The following is a 17523-nucleotide window of genomic DNA, read 5'->3' on the forward strand; positions in this document are numbered from 1 at the left end:
AATTTGCATCTGTTTTTACTTAAAACAGTTTAGAAATGGTTCACACAATACTTTTATTCTCTATGTGCTTATGGCATCTGGTTGGTAAGTTTTCTATATTTACAGACACATTTAATCAGAGTTTCTTTTTAAATTTGCATTTGTTTTTATTTTCATATAAAGATGCTCTCAATTCACACTGGAATTTTGCTGTTAGATGTTGTTTGAGACAATCAAACAGTTCTGGTGTTACAGACAGGTGTGTTTGGTGTTGATGGAGGAAGTCAGTGTCGCGATGGAGGGAGATTCTGTCACTTTTGGTGAAAACACCGAACATTCAAACATACAGAGAGATGATGAGATCGAGTGGAGGTTTGAAGGCACTCTCATCGCTAGAGTGATCGTGAACAATTCAGAATATTATGATGAAAAGACATTCAAACACAGACTGAAGCTGGGTCAGACTGGATCTCTGACCATCACAAACACCAGATCTGCAGACTCAGGACTTTACCAACTAAAGACCATTATTGGGAATACGGAGTCAATCAAGAAAATCAATGTTATAGTTAATGGTGAGTAAAGAATATAATTTTCTAGTATTAAAGTACTTTCTCCTGTCCTCTTTATATTCATAACGTAAACAGTACTTATTGATTTTACTCATAATAATATTTCTAGATGAATTATATATTTGAAATCTCACTTACATATACATTTCATTAACATTTAGTGTATGTTCATCAGACAAAATCTCCCAACATTGTCACTCCAGTCCTTGAAAGACAACTAAATTCCAACTCATATTATATATTATATCAGTGAAAGAATTAGAATGTATAGTTAGAGTTTGAGAATTAGAGTTAGAATTTATATAGGAAGTTACTCAGATATATTGCAGCAGTATAAAGCACTTCACAGTGAATAGAAGAACGTTTGTAGTCAGGAGAGTATGATATGGTTGATAAAGCCAAAATAACACAAGAATATTCAAAAGTGCAATAAAAATATGCCATTTTACACACAACCAAATTTACTTTAGATGTATTTTTAAATATATATATATATATATATTAAATTAAATTTAAAATATAGATATAAATGTAAAAAAATATAGGAAAGCCCAGTTCTTATGTGGACAAAGACAGTTTAGCATTAGATTCCCCCAAACTGCTCTATCTTCATTATTGGCATCTATTCTTTCAGAGAAATGTGAATGGGTGATATATTTTAGAGAAATATTAATGGGTGTGGATTATAGGAATCATTTTCTAAAGGGACAATTTTTCCAAAATGACTGATTTATTTTTAAAGTCTGAATTGATTATTAGGATTGAAAATCAGTTTTGTCTGTGTCTGCACTAATGTAACTGACTGGCATGAGAAATTCTCATTCGGTATACAACTCTGACAAATAAAGCAGCCCTCTTACTGTTATTCACAATATTTTTCAGCTCGTCCACCCTCTCCTACCACCACTTCATCTTCTGAAAGCACGACTGTTGCAGGTAATGACACTGATGTTCATATCAACAGCAAAATTGTGAGTCTGATATTGTTTTTATAAGTTATTATTGAGTTATCTGTTGTTACATAATAAGAGCCTGCTATTTTGTTGTTGAAAAAAAAAAAAGGTTCCTAACTAAACCAAAGCAGGCAAGCCCTTTACACTTTCTGCAAAAGCACATTTAACCCATAATCATGTTAAAGGAGGCTCATGTTGGTAAGACTTGGTCAGACTGTGATCATCTGAGACTGACAGATTGTCTTTCTTTAGCATCAGCCCAACAAACAACTCCTCACCCTCCAGACACTGTATCGCTGATAGTGCTGATCTCCGCTGTTGCTGCTGGATCTCTGTTGATTGTGGCTGCAGTTGTGCTCATCTGGATCTGCAGAAAATGTATAAAGACTATTCAGCAATTTTGTTGTTTTAGCATGTCTTTCACTGTTGATAAAAAAGTCAAAAAGGTAAGACAATTCATGTTTAAGTTTACACAAATTGAATAAACATTACATGTCTGAGGAGGAAGTTTATGTAAAAATTGCTTTACAAAATCATTTTTATATACAGTTGCAAATGTATGTAAATACAATTATGCAAATAAGTTGGACAAGGATATGAAAACATGACAGCTCCATTCCAAACCCTTTGAACTTCTTCAATATCCCCTTTCACAAAGTAACAGGCAGATCTGGGTAGTAATTGATCATACTTAATTAAGTACTTGTAATTAGATTAAATATATTATTAAAATACATATTAAAATTTCAATTTCAGTTTCATATATGGACATTCTCCTGCTGAGAAATAGCTGATAATTTTTTTTTTTTTAAATTGAGTGCTCAAGAGAAAGTTTCCATATATGTCTTATTTGACATCTCAGGACAGAAGTAAGGTAGTGTTTCAAATTTTGTGGTGATTTTCCAAACACAAATCATACAAAAATTTTGTGTATGTTTCCATACACAAAAATACTGACTCATAACTCCAAGACTGTAGCAAGGAGAGTAGTATCGTTTGATAGAATTTTTTCTATATTTTTATGGGGGGAAAAATGTGTTCTCATGCTGAGAAATAGGTCATAAAATGTAAGAAAAATCTGTGTGATCAAGGGAAATTTTTCATATGATTCTTATTTGACGTTCAATATCTCATGAAAGAAATAAGGTAGGAGAAATCATTTTTTTGGTGATTTTCCCCAATATTATGCTGTATGTGAATTAAATTTTGCAGTGATATCATGAAGTTATCAAAAGTTACAGCATTTGGAACCTAGGGAGTCCTTCTCTTAGCCCTTTACAGTTTTGAAATTGTTGTTTTGAATTTGAAGTAATGCCATACTCAAGTTTAGTCAATGCCCGCCAAAATTATACTGGTTTTATTCTAATCGATAACAATAACACAATAACAAAGCTAACATGCAGTGCAATCTATATATATTACATTCTATTTAAATATAAATGCATTTTAATCTACTGTATGTAGGCTATGTTTGCACTTTCTCTAAAGCGCCATTTTTGAAGAGTGCACATGTGCACAAATACCCAAGGGAACCCCGGAGTATGACATAAGAGGGAACTCCGCAATGAATCAAAACATCAAATAAAGCAAAATGATGACAGGAACAAAATGTAGCCTTAATTAGTCATCAGGTGCCATGTTCAATACAGCACCATCTTAGATATTTCTAATCGGTTAAATAGCAGAATTTATTCTTCCACCACATGCATGTGACGCCATTAACAATGGCCCTATGTTGTTGAACTAATGATATATGCATGTTTCATGAAGTTACAAAGCGAAATAAATACATGACAGCTACCTTAGATTGTTTGGCTAAGCTACATGCTGTTTGTGCAGTTTTATGTGTGTTATAAATTCCTTGAGGAAAATCTTTATAAATGACAGATTTATAATTTACCATTATAGCATGTTTTTTTAATCTCTTATTAATCAGAATCTGTGATCTGATCCTGTTTATGAAATTAAGTAAAACAGTGACATCAATATATTATTTTCATATGGTCTAGGGTGACTTGTACAAAACTCACTCCTTTTTTTTTTAATTATGATTTTTTTTTTATTTTTTATTTTTATTTTTAGATCATTTATCAGCAAATATCTGCACTACTTTGGAGTTAATCAAGTGCATTACATGCATAAGCTCTGACTTCAAATTGATACCAATTATTTGTTGATCAGTGGTTTGAAAAGTATGGGTGAGTGATATTATTGGCGGTGTTACATTTGGTTTAGAGGTTGCTCGAAAGCGCGCGTAAGAGATCGAAAAAATTACATTTCAGTAAAAACTAGGTTGCTAAAAAGCTTTAAAATGATACCTATTTTGTGTTGTTATTCCATTCAGGGGTTTCTTAGTAATTTGATTTTTGATTTTTTTTTTTTCATGCAGGTGGTGTCAGCTTGGCTTAAGGGTTAATGATTACACATATTTTTTCCACACAATATAGCGTATTTTATAGTACTGATTCTCCCTAAATCCTCTTTTTCATCTTTTTAAATTTTCCCCTTATTCACAATAAAGAACAGTCACTAGTCAGGAAGCTACACGAGCATTTGGACCACTGGATTTACAAAAATCATTTCAGGTGTTTTAACATTATCAGCTGATGAACACATTGGTGTTTGTTTGAATTATCACTCAATTATTTTTATTTAACCATGTATTACTATATCTTTGGAAGGCTTTTTGTCTCTTTCAAACAAATTAGAATGCACAAATTCATGTTATTTTCTTATTTACATGTAATGCTGACATTCCCAAAATTTTTGTCATCTGAACCTCTTTTACCTAATATTTTCACTAAAAGTACCCCTGGGATTTTAAAAACAAATATTTAATAACTCAGTACCACATTTACATGTTCACTGTTCTCTGACATTTGTTGTTAATGCTTTTACTTATGACATGCAGGTAAACAAAAATATAAAATAAATAAAAACTCATTTTTAAATAAAATGTTTTTATTTTGATTTGTAATTTTAAGTGATTTATTTTTAATTCTTATATTTTTAAGATTTAACCCCACGTAGTTCCTCCATGAACTCTTATGGGGAATCCTTACAACAATGTAATGTTTAAGGCACTTATGTTATTGTTAATTACAAATTATTTGTATTTTTATATAGTACAATATTATTCTATTTAAATCAACTGAACAAGTTAGGTCAAATAAAAGTAATCAAAAAGTTTATTATCTGAGTCAAGATGTGTAATGTAATGGACTACATTACTAACTACAATTTAGGTCATGTAATTTGTAATCAGTAGCAGACTACAATTTGTAAGTGATCTACCCAGCTCTGGTAATAGGCTAAGAGTGAATTACCATAAAATTACTGAAAAGACTTTACCGGTAAATGCAAAAATGCACTATTCACAATTTTAATACTGATAAAGCACCATCTCACACATCCATTTCAAAAAACAGTGGTAAAATTCGGTGACATCATTAAACAGAAATGGCCTCTTAAAGCTGTGCCTCCCGACAAGCCAGGATTAAACATGGAGGGGAAAACTTGGTCAGTGTTTTTTGTTGATGTTTTATTTTTGTGTCAAATGTTCCACACTCATGCAGCAGCTTTTTGCTCCAGAAACTTGTAGCCATTACCGCCGTGAAGGTGGGTGAGAGGTCTCTGCCACTCCTTGTGTGTGTGTGTGGGTCATAGGCAGAGTTTAGGGCAGGGGGTGGTCTGGGGGGTGGGGGCACTTACTCTCCAGACGAGAGCAAATCATAATTTTGTCTGAGCTATGAATAAAATATTAAAATGAAATAGTTTAAATCTTCTCATTTTATTTGTATTATCTTGTTATTTAAGTGGATATAATAAGTAGCCTACGTTTTGGGCAAAATTAATTTCTATGACATTTAAGCCCCATCCTTGTGAGCCGCAATTTGTCATCATGATTCTTAACTTATCGACAGGCTACATGAGAGGACTCTTTTTTCATTATTTTCATGCTTTAGCAAGTTAACTGAATAATGGATACTCGTACATTTTAATAAACCAGAGAATAAAAATGTGTTGGACTGAGTCACTGCTTGCTGAACTGGACAGGCGATTTTCACGAAGCATATTTTTCCACCCTTCTCCCAAAACAGTTTCTACTACTGTTTCAGCTATTAAAATGATTCAGTTTTGTATGTTGTATACCTCGGCAAAAGTGATTATATTTCGTTTTGCTTCTTGTATGTACTGACAAAGTGATTATATATATATATATATATTAAGTTAATTTTTTTTTTTTTTTTGATTAAGTTAATTTAGAAAACTGCTTGGAGCATTTTTTATTTGTTAAATATAAGTTTTTGTTTTTAAAGTAATCATTATGATACTAAATTAAAATCTATAGATATAAAAGAGTTCAAGCATATAAAATTTTTAAGCGTTAAACCTGATCCTTTCCTAAACTCCTCTAATAAAATATCGAGAGATGTCTTGAAGAACAGAGATAGACCATTTACTCACTATCGTAGTTATTGTCTTCATCATCAGTTAAAACATCCTGCATTTATTCAGCTACCATTAGGTATGATGATATTTGGTTATATGGTACCTCTACAAATATGCATATACACAGAATCAAAATCTAGTGATTATTATTATTATTATTATTATTATTATTATTATTATTATTATTATTATTATTATTATTTAAAGCACGTTTAAGACATTATTATAATTTTACATTGCCCTGGCATTAAATGACGATAGGCCTATAGTCTATAGTAGCGAGATGATTTATTACAGACCTGAGGGAGTGAGTTACAGTCATTTTGACATGTTTCTTTCTTCTTACTGCCATAATCCTCTGTTTTTGTTCTTCTTTTGGAAAGTCATCGAATCGCAATGATGGATTTTCTTTTCCTGAACGAAGTTCGATTCAACTGCTTGTAGGTGAAATTAACTCATTTCATAACTGATGAACTTCACATGGTTATTGAACTGAACAGAATCAATACTTGATTTGAACCAAAAAAATTATCTCTATAATTAATCTACATCAAAACAATCTTCACTCTTATATAGACTATCATAAAAAACCTATATATATTGTAAAGACTAACATCAAAAAGTTAAAAAAATAATAAAAAATTAATTAACAAAGATAAAAAAATTAGATTAAATTAATTAATAAACAATTAATTAACAATTAACGTTGTTAATTATTGCAAGATTAATGTTAAATATTTTTAAGTAGGACATGAAGGCCTACATCTCCAAGATGTTTGCTAAAAAGCACTTCATGTTGAAAACATCTGTTGTATATCTGACAAACATCAGAAAGCATGAAAAGCAGTTTATCAAGTACTACTATGTTTTTGTATCATGGTATAATCGTAGCGCCATGTAAGTACTAAGGTGCCAACAAAGTATCATGGCATTACCATCTGATTCCATCACTCTAATACTATACGGTACTTATTTGTGAAGGAAATGTTTAAAATTACTTACAAATAATTATTCTGAGATTATTTTCAGTTTTTCTGTTTTAACATCTATGTTATTATTGTTGAAACGCTCCATATATCTGTAATGAAGAGATGCTGGTCAGAGGCCCAGACTGGGTCAGAGTATCTCTAAAACGGCAAGGTTTGTGGGTTGCTCCCGGTCAGCAGTGGTGAATTTACCAAGAGAGGTCCAAGGAGGGACAAACCACAAACTGGTGACATTTTCCCTGCAAACAAACATCAATGAAACAAAAAAAATAATCTACCAAAACAAAAAAGTGCAATTTACCCAATTACCCCAAAAATTAAAATTATGCTATACACACACACACACACACACACACCACTGTACAAGATTCAAATCTTAAGAACACTTTAGGGTCGCATTTGAAGGCTGTATATGTCATTGAGGATGTCTTATTTAAGAAAAAGTTAACCATAATAAAAATTGAGCTGTTATTCCTTGTGAGGTTTAAAAACTACTAATTTCTTTTTACTTTGCAATTAACGGTTTTCTTTTCTTAAATGAGGACTTCCCCGATGATGGGGGTTATTGTTTATGCAGCCTTTAAAATGCGGACACCTCCGGCGGACCCAGAGCTACTCAGCCTCGTCTTCTGTACTCTAGAGATCCTATGACCCAGTGAAATCCTCTGACCCAAGTCTAGGATAAGAGGGTAAAACATTCATGTTAAGTAATTGAAAAGAAAAGAAACTAAGTTCTGCATTGAACAATAGGTCTAAAAGCTTAGGAAACTGCATAAAGTTGTTAAAGTATTAAGCTTTGGGTGAGTCAGCATGTTAAGGACTAACACAGGTAGTAAGGCTCAATCCGTTAACATTAGTTCTCGGAAAGGATTGTAAAAGCTTTATTGATAAAATTAGAAAACCACCATCCTCCTGGGGAGACAGCGGAAGTTCTGTAAAAAAAAAAAAAGGATTTACAGGACAAAACAAAATTGAGGTACGAAATTAAAAATTCACCACTGGCTCATAAGTGGATTCGCAAACATGTTAATGGATGTTAAATAACAGAGCAGGACTCAGCAAACATTTTGAAATACTTTCCTGAACACACATGGACTTGCAAAACAGGGCAGGGTAGAGGCTATATTTGACTCAAATGACAGGACTGAGTTGGATATTTAGTTACTGTATGGAATGGTTGCAATATTATTTTCTGTTTTTCGTTAAAAATGTTCATAAATTGATTAGGCGCCGGCCTGGAAAAAAAATCTAATAAAATGTTTAAGGGTAGGGTGGCATTATTAATCTGAACAAGTAAAACTGATTCTTTGTTAAAACATCAATATTTGTAGGCCTACTTGACTTTAGAAGTCTGATGGTGGTTTATTCCTTTTTTTTTTTCTATTTCCGGTAGGCTTGTGTCGAAACAACACAATGGAACATCACTCATCACCCACAAACAATAAAATAAATAAATAAATAAATAAAGGATTATGATGATGGAGTGTGATCTGTTTGTGTCTGTTCTATGCCGCACCCAAAACGACCAACAGCAACAACAACTCACAAAAGACTTAAACTAAACCAGTTTTCGAGTTACATAAAGATACAAAAAAAAAAAAAAAAAAAAAAGTAACCAATATATTTGGTTGCTATCAGTTTTCAGGAAAATCACGATAGGAGATTATAGAGCTACAATATTAATATTAACACAAGCGACCTCTAGTGTTTCGTTACAAAAAACACGCGCGTGCACAATATTCAGTGTAATTACTAACACTTATGGTGCCTCCTCTATCTTTATTCAGTGTAATTAGTAAAGAATAAGATCATAGAGAATAACAGCTAATGACAATTTTGTGTTTCCGATTTACTATAGTAAATCAAAAGTGTTAAATGAATGAAATAAATAAATGTGACTCACCGTTCACGAGTAAATTAAAACACAAAAAAAAGGAAAGAAAGGTTCCTCATAGTAATGTCGCGCCTCGGCCGCATCCAAACTGAAAGACAGCAGCGATCAGGTAGTTTTCACATGAGCTCTCGTCCAAACCCTCCAAATCACGTGATTTCTGTCTGAAGGAGGCTGTGTTACCGTTCATACTATTTAAAGCGTCAAGGGGTCATTTCGTGGAATTCGTCATCCTCTTTAGGTAATAACTGTAGACCTGCTAATATATAGGCCTATTTACTATTACCTGCGATGTACAACCTCATATATAACTCTGTCAGTATGATCAGCTAAAGCAGATGACAACAACTGCAGCTCCCTTAGGACTAAACAGATAACATCGGGACACAGTGACATTAAGAGATTTGCCTTAAGCATGCAACTGTGACTTTTACACAGTGGCGGGTCTACAATTGAAATTTACACCCTGGGCGATGACCCTCTTCGACCCACCCCCCAAAAAAAAAAAACAAATTAATTATATTTATTACACACAACATAAAGTTGAAAGAGAAAATATATTTCTCATTGCTTTCCCTTCAGCAGTAGCCTATATTCCTAAGTGTCTTTGGTAACACTTTATTTTGATAGTCCCTTTTGAGCATTCTGTTGACAATAAGAGTATTAGTAGACTGTTTGATTAATATCTGCTAACTCTTTATTGTGATGGTCTCCCAACAGATATTCTACTGACTATAAGTAACTTTGCAAGTATGTCAACTTATTCTAACCCTAATCCTACCAGTCTACTCAAGTTCTACTCAGAGGCACTGCTATGGTTTATGGGCCCCCTGAACAGCATATTTACTTTGGCCCCCTCTGTAAAAATCGTGCTAGGCCAGTAGTCCAAATCATTCATAAGTTACAATGTGTTAAGTTTTCAAATTAGAAAATGGAGTTGGGATGTCATCTAGTGGTCATTTTGTGTATTGTAAAACAACAGATAATTTATATACTAATTTCATGCATTATTTCATATTATATAATATTGTTTTAAAAACTAAACTTTGATTTTCTGAAGTGTAGTTGAGATCAACTGAATAACAAGGGTTTTAGCGTCAAAGAGCACCAACAGAGTCTGGACAGGGCCTGATCTGGAGAGTACATATTTGTCTGAACCAAGGCCTTCATGGAGAAATCTATCTGATAGAAGTTCACTGGTTTGAAAACAGTATGATGACAGCATTAAATTATGATATTGTTCTTATTCCATTTTCACAAAGTGATGAACACAGTCACAGACTGTCAGACCAAGAAATCTGACCCTGAATACTGGAGCACCACAGTGGTGTCCTGAGCCCTGTCCTGTAATCACTTTTTACTCATGACTTAATTTCCACCCACAGCTCAGATTCCCTTATTAAAATCTGCAGATGACACAACAGTGATCAGTGCTGGGACAGCCGCTGCATTTACACTGCAGGTCTTGATGCCCAAATCCGATTTTCTGACTATATCCGATTTTTTTGACGACCCGCTTACATCATCTTTTAAAAGTGACCCGTATCCGATTTTTGCATTTACACTATGCACTGCTGAAACTACAAAAGTAGACGTTCTGACCCGGAAACAGAAGTAAAACAGCATGAAATATAATGGATGCAGATGCAAATAAAATTATACAGTGTTTTGCTTTCCACAATATTTTGAAAAGTCAACAAAAAATCAGCAAAACATTGGTCTCGTACGGCGGAGAAAAAAAAAAGAGGACTTAAAAAGACATGAAACCTCCGCATTGCTCCACTGTGTGTATCCTTCGTCCTTCATCGCGCCTATAATACGTCATGTGATCTCAGTTTGTGGTGTCCACCTGAGTTGACGTCACTTTTTAATGACGTACGACTCGCATTTACTGGGGAATATCCGATTTGTCCGCCTTACATGGCACACGCAAATGCACGTATCCGATTCATCTCGATTTATTACCACATATGAATGAGGCCTGAATCCGATCTGAGAAAATCTGAATCCATGCGGTTTTTTCCTGCTTACACGTTCAATGGTCATATCCGATCTGTGCACATGATAGGAAAAAATCGGAGGTGGGTGCTGAACCATGCAGTGTAAATGGGGCCAATCAGCATTAATCCTGGGACGTGTTTGTGTATGGCAGTTTTACTTTTTCAATGCTCTGAGTGAAAGGGGCTTTTTATAGATCAGTGGTAGGAATAGATCATATGGTATGAAGTCTACCAGCTGAATGATAAGCACAAACCCTGCCCTGCCATCGATTTTATTTGTTACCTTAATTACATAGTTACCTTTCATGAAATGTAAAAGTCATGGACCCAGTCACAACAAACTGTAATTCTTTCTGGCATGAGGTGCTACCAACGCTATATAACCACAGCATACTATAGAGTAGGGTTTTGGTTAATTGGTAAAAGTTGATGGTGTCTTTTAATTATGTAATGGTGTTCTGTACGGTACAGTACAGTACTTTAAATATATGCATATCTTTGATATTTTTGTATACTGACGGATTAATGCACGTAATGACTATTTTATTTATTTAATATTAGCCTGCCCTATATAATCACTGCTAATCAGTTTTCTGAGCCCAGTTAAACCGTCATGTATGACATATATGGCTATGCTTAAATATGTTTTGATGTTTAGTCACTAGGGGGGCTCTGGGGAGCGTCATCTGCTGGATACATTCATCACATCGACATAGACTGCACGGGACGTCGGCTTCGACTCTCTTGATGTAGGGCGTTTCTATGGACTGTACGCGACCGTCATAGTGTGACAGCAACCAATCACATTAGCTTTCTGGTGTTGCAAGATCACGATTGGCTAGCGTCTGCACCAGGGTAAATGCATAGATTGGCGCTTGCATTGGCGCTTGAAAAATTTAAAAGTTTCCAACTTCTGCCGCATTGTGCTTGGGAACAGCGGGCCCACAATTCCAGTTCAGCGGCGCTTTGCGTCACTCATTCAAAGTAAACGAGAGGCGTCGACGACGCCGACGGGGGCGAGAAGCCGAGTGCACAGTTTGGAGAGTCTGAAGCCAAAGAAGATGCTGATTTTATTCAAACGACTATTTTTAGTCTGAAGAAAATAAGGCTATAACTACTAAAAGCTTTAAAGAGTTTAGACAGTTTTGTTATAGTATTGGGGGGTGTTTAGCTCAGACCATAGAAAAAAGAAAAAAAAAACTGCTGCTCTGTTTTGTGGCTGCTGTTGTGAAGTCAACATCTGTCTGTTACTGGCGTTGGTTTTTAAAAAGCTGGAGAAGACCAGAAATAGAGCTGTAAAAATAGCTCTACAGAGTGTTGGCTTCTGTGTGAAAATGAGAAGTGAGAAGAAAAAGAGAGAGAGAAAATGTAAAAAATTCAATAAATACTGCAGGAAAATGCTAAAACCATGCATGACAAGACTAGGCGTATATTTGGATTCCATCACTGTAATTTTAAAATTTCTTTATAAATAAAATAATAATTATGATGTGGTTATGTTTGCTGGAAATGACAATCATTTGTATTTCTGCAGGGGAGTTGTTACACATTGTATAAAGAGTGTCAAATGTTTTAGGCAGTGTGAAATGTCAAGCCTCAGAAGGTAATCAAGAATTCATGAAATAGTGCTACTTATGATCTTATCAACAAATGTATGAACTTTGGCCAGGTGCCATACAAACATCAGTAAAGTGAATATATTTCTCTTTATGCTATAGTTATTACCAAGCCAGTTATTTTTAACTCCATCATGAATCACAAACCACTGAAATCGGCATTAAATGTTATTGTGTTTTTATCCAGAAAAAAAAACAAACGCAGCTCCCCCGTTTTTAGCTCATTGTTTTTAGATAAAGCAGTCTTGCCCGGATTAAAACATTGCACGTTGAACGTATCGCAACAACGGCTCAAAGTGGCCAATGAGGCGTCTAGATATTTATTATGTGTATGATGTTTTTTAGTATACATGCTAACTTCAGCGCTGCAAGGCATGCATATGTCCTGACATTTTATCCATACCTGTCAGATTTTCCCTGCACCAGGCGTAATGACACGCACACGTCATATTGCAAAAGTTTCAGTTCAGTCTATCTTTTTCACCCCGTTTTTTAAAATGGATGTATATGGAAGCTGTAGCTGTCAGGCAAGATGGTGGATGAGCAGTGGCTGGCAGAAGAGAAGCAATAATATACGCGTTATGATTGGTCAGCTGTCAATAAAGCTCGTGTGACTGTCAGTAAAGGCCTATTGCCCCTCAAATAAGGTTATGACAACATGATCCATTATACAAACCATCATTTGAAGCAAAGATTCTGGAATCATTTTCTTATGGTTTGTGATGCAGCTGGGATTCCAGTATTGGTCTCATCTCTCAGCAATATTGTTTCTTTTGCTATATGATCCTCTCACACAATACAGGATGCCATTAAAATAAAGCACAGTCTACCTGTTCAACCTCCTGCAAGTTGGGATGCGGCTGAAGTCTTTTCAGAGATGTGAAAGACGTTGTTTAAAATGTGCACTCAAAAGTGAACAGTTCTTTCAATTTTCCGTTTGTTCCTATAGCGTATTGTTACACAACACTTCAACCTTACTTGATGTTGTACCAGATTTCCTATTCATGCATGCAATTTTGGCAAATGAAGGCATTCAATTTCATGCATTTTCTGCTTATAGCAAGGGTATCTACCATGCCTATAGTGTGGAGGGTCTTTCTTTATTCTTGTAGTGATATAAGCTGTAGCTTTTAGGAAGATACTAGACAACTTTCATAAGGTCGTATTTTCTCGGCCCCGCATCCACTTTAGGGACTGGACCTTGATCGTAGTCAGAAGAACAGTCAGTGACTCAATAATTAATTACGATTTACCACAAGGGCTAGTCCCTTTTACACTTTTTTGTATTTGTTATCTCTTGCTTCCACCATTCTGCTCCGCTCTACTGGGTAGCGCGAGCTTCAACCATTAACAAGCACAGCTAATTAAAAAACAGCCTGTGGCTTGATTAACTATAATGCAATAAATAATAATTTTTCTGTGAAAACGCATTAGGTGGAACAGAAGAAAGACAATAGTATTTGCTATAGCAGCTAGAGGGCTTATTATTTCAAATGGTGAACGCACTGAGGTCTGACCTTCAGAGGTTCATCCTTTGGTTGACCACCAGATCGGGCGAAAGGGGGCGTGTTCATGACATGCCCAAAAAAAAAAAAAAAAAACGGTTAGTATTTACTCGCCACCATCTAATCTGGCTTAATTACATTTCAAATGGAAAGACAAAACTATCAACACCGTAACAGCGGGGGGGGACTCTGATTGCTTGTACGCCTCACATAGTGTGATGGTGTGTGTGGACCGTCTTGGTAGTGGTGAGCTTGGGAGGAACTGCCCAGATGTGACTTACTTTTTCAAGCCAGAACAATATTGGCATCGCTGATCGTGTTGTGTTGGACTGCAGTATCTCCACGTCCAGTGCTAATTATGAAAATATTTCAGGGGGGATGTGGTGGTCAGAGTGTTCTTTTTCGCGGGGCGCGGGGGTGTTGGGTGTTCCTGTAATCTAATTTACTACATAATGATTACAACATATTATGTAATAATTTTTAAAAGGGTTTTTCTATTAGTGAAAAAATGAGCCATTATTTAAATTAACTATTATTTATAAGCTTTTTTTTGTCCTTCCTGGTGCCTGGAAATGGAGGAATTTTGCGTCGACTAATCTTGCTAAACTGTGATAAAAATTAAATATTGTGCTGGCGATATTAAAGCCTGGCACCAAATTGTCTGGTTTAGGCCTGACCTTTAAAAATCATGATAGATAAGAAACCAACCAATAGGTAGCAAGATTACAATGTTTTAATAAATTATTTTTGAATCATTCAATCAAAAAAAACGATTCGAAATTCAAAACAGCTTGATTTTAATTAGAAACGAAACAAGTCCCTGCGATCCGACAATGTAGGATAAATGCAAAGACAAATGTATCTAATAAGTAACATATAATTGAGCATAGATAGTGTGCACATTGGAGACGCTGGCTAGGCTCGATTCGTTCAAGGAAACAAAACAATCGTGTTGCTATCAAACGGCAAGAAACAACTCGCTGCTCTCTCTCGTGACGCCCAACACGAGGAAGTGACTATTAAAAACTGTTCAAGACAATTCATCGACTGTGTCGCTTGAGGGCTGGCTGCAAAGGAAGTCCAATCCCACTAAGACCTCCCCATGTTAAAATGCCCAACTTTACAGCAGAAAAAACATGTTTACAGCCTGGTACCAAAAAATATCATGATTTGGTCATAGATAATTTTTGGGGGGTGAATTTTTTTTTATAACCCATCAGTTTTAATTTATATTAATGCCTTAAAGTTTTGCATAATTAAGGAACGGCCGTGGCCACTTGAGTGCAGGTGGGTTGCCCGCCTGCTGACGGACTGGCCGGTCAAGCTAGGTGGAGCGTTGCTTCAGCAAACCAACATCGCCCGCCACTTTTGTTACCATTTTCGATTATCTGGGAGTAGGACACGTGGTGGACGTTGCTGCCAAGATGGCGGAAAAACGACCCGCTTCGTTTCGCGGGGGGGGGGGGGTCTCACTTTTGAAGCTTCAAAACGTTCTTTCAGAAAACTACGGGTGACTCACAGGACAACACAGTTCTATGTTTTTTTTTTGTTTCACTTGCTTTAATTATGGGGGCATTCTAACCATGCTTCATCACACAGTGTGAGTGCTTCTGGTACATCCTCAAGGGACGTTGTGTTTTGTTTTGGTTTTTTGCAAAGTCGGTGACTCGACAATGTCCAGCTCTTCGCCCACTCACCCATCATCTCTCAATTGCCTTCACAGTGCACACATATAGCACAATAACAATTGTCCCAGGAATGTCTTTAAACATTATAATCAAGGAAAAAACCAAGCTTTTTTCTGTTATCTTTCATCTTTTTAAAATGACTTCAAACAGTGTGCGCATAATACACATTTTGCGTGTGAAAATTTACGAAAACTTGCTATAGCAATGTGAGCAACTTGTTACAGTACCGAGTTCTGATTGGCCCCAATTCGCTGCGATTTAAGTTGTGCTTTGTGAATAAGTAGAGAATGTTTAACATTTCAATTTACTGCACTGCCCTATTGCTAATTCGGACATACCATACACATTATTAATATAAAAGGGTGATGGTACACGGATGTAAATGGTGGTTTTAAACAAGGGGATGCTTCATTGTCATTATTTGACGGGGGGGTAAAAAATTCCCCGCAATTCGACACGGCCTCAATTTGAGCCCTGTGTGTCTCTCCAATATACTAATAGATGGCTATTGAATTAATACAACTGCTTTCAAACCTAAATAAAATGATCAAGTGTTTATTTATTTGTTATAGTTATAATATGGCAACACATTACAATTACAATACAAGAGAAGATTAAACTCACTAAAGAAACGCATGTAGACAGTATGAACTGAAAGTCATATAATATGCTACATAAATTCTAAACTAGTAAAGAGTAGTCTGTGCCGGGTTGAGCCGAGAACGAGATTCATCCACAACGAACTCTTACATCAGTCAAAGCTCTGTCTTATTTACAGAGGACGGAGACAGTTTCTCCTGAGAACAGATACAGAACTTACAAAAAAACAAATTTAGAATAACACACTTGGGGCTGTATATAAAAATGTTATATATAGAGAAATGTAATATAAAACATACATAAATGTAAAAAAAAACAAATTGGTATAAATTTTTAAAATATAAATGGCACAGGACCAACTGATCTTTTTAAAATGACTCTATTATAGGTCACTGATTTTGAATCTGTTGTACATGTAGCATGTTAACTTAATTTTCATTTAGACTTTTAGTTTGTCATTTGATAATTGGACAATCTCTCTCTTATACTATAGACCTGGCATTCTTACTAATCAAGGCTCTTTTGCAAGCTCATCAGCCTCTTCTCCCTCCTCTTGTCTTCACCTGTAAAAAATGCAAAAAATAGCATTCAGGTAATAAAAATAAAAATAAAAAAAAATACAATAAAAGCATTCGATCACATACACGTATGTTTTTATTACTGCTGCATTATTTCATTTGAAAGTCTAACCCTCTTTCAGAGGTCACTTTAAGAGACAATGAATGCAACAAATAAGAAACACATGGTGTTCAAATCTGTTTACTTTCACTTAAGACATAACCGTCAGTTTTTTTGAACATACTTTCCAAGACAGTTATTTTGACATATTTTGTATGTATTTGTCGGTACAAGATCAAAAAGAGGCAAATTCGGTGTTCAAGAGTTTTGAGATGCCTCTCTCTGAGTGAGCCCTGAACACCAGAACACCGAGGGTGCCGAATAGGGCTCTTTCACATCATTTTTTGTTTGTTTAAACAACTGCGATTTGTATTTGTTTGTTCAGGTGCAGGAGGAGCTTCGAGGAGAACTCAGCTAAGGAGAGCTCGGTTCAGGGTTACTGTCTGTGAGACACGGCTCTCTGCTTGTGAACACAGTGCGCGAGTAACCACCTGCTCAGTTAAGCTTTTCCACGTCTTGTGTTTGAATGCTTTAAACTCTGTTGAATGTTTAAATTGGCAAGTGGTAAGGCTTAAAAACACATGAAAATGATAAGCTTTTGTGACGACACGCAGCAGTCAACTGTACTGATCATCTTTTTTTTTTTTTTTGATGCTTGCCTGT

The 17523-nt window shown here is 35.3% G+C and overlaps 1 long non-coding RNA gene across 1 annotated transcript in view; it reads right to left on the reverse strand.

Moving 5' to 3' along the window:
- Positions 1-8906, reverse strand: part of LOC122144961 — a 21680-nt gene extending 12774 nt beyond the window's left edge. Inside the window, exons 1-2 of the long non-coding RNA XR_006159991.1 lie at positions 8846-8906; positions 1783-1871 (exon numbers count right to left, since the gene is read on the reverse strand). This is a non-coding gene — a long non-coding RNA (uncharacterized LOC122144961). The remainder of the gene's footprint in view (positions 1-1782; positions 1872-8845) is intronic.
- Positions 8907-17523: the final 8617 nt, after the last annotated feature.

Source organism: Cyprinus carpio, unplaced genomic scaffold, assembly GCF_018340385.1.
Source record: "Cyprinus carpio isolate SPL01 unplaced genomic scaffold, ASM1834038v1 S000006809, whole genome shotgun sequence".
NCBI lineage: Eukaryota > Metazoa > Chordata > Actinopteri > Cypriniformes > Cyprinidae > Cyprinus > Cyprinus carpio.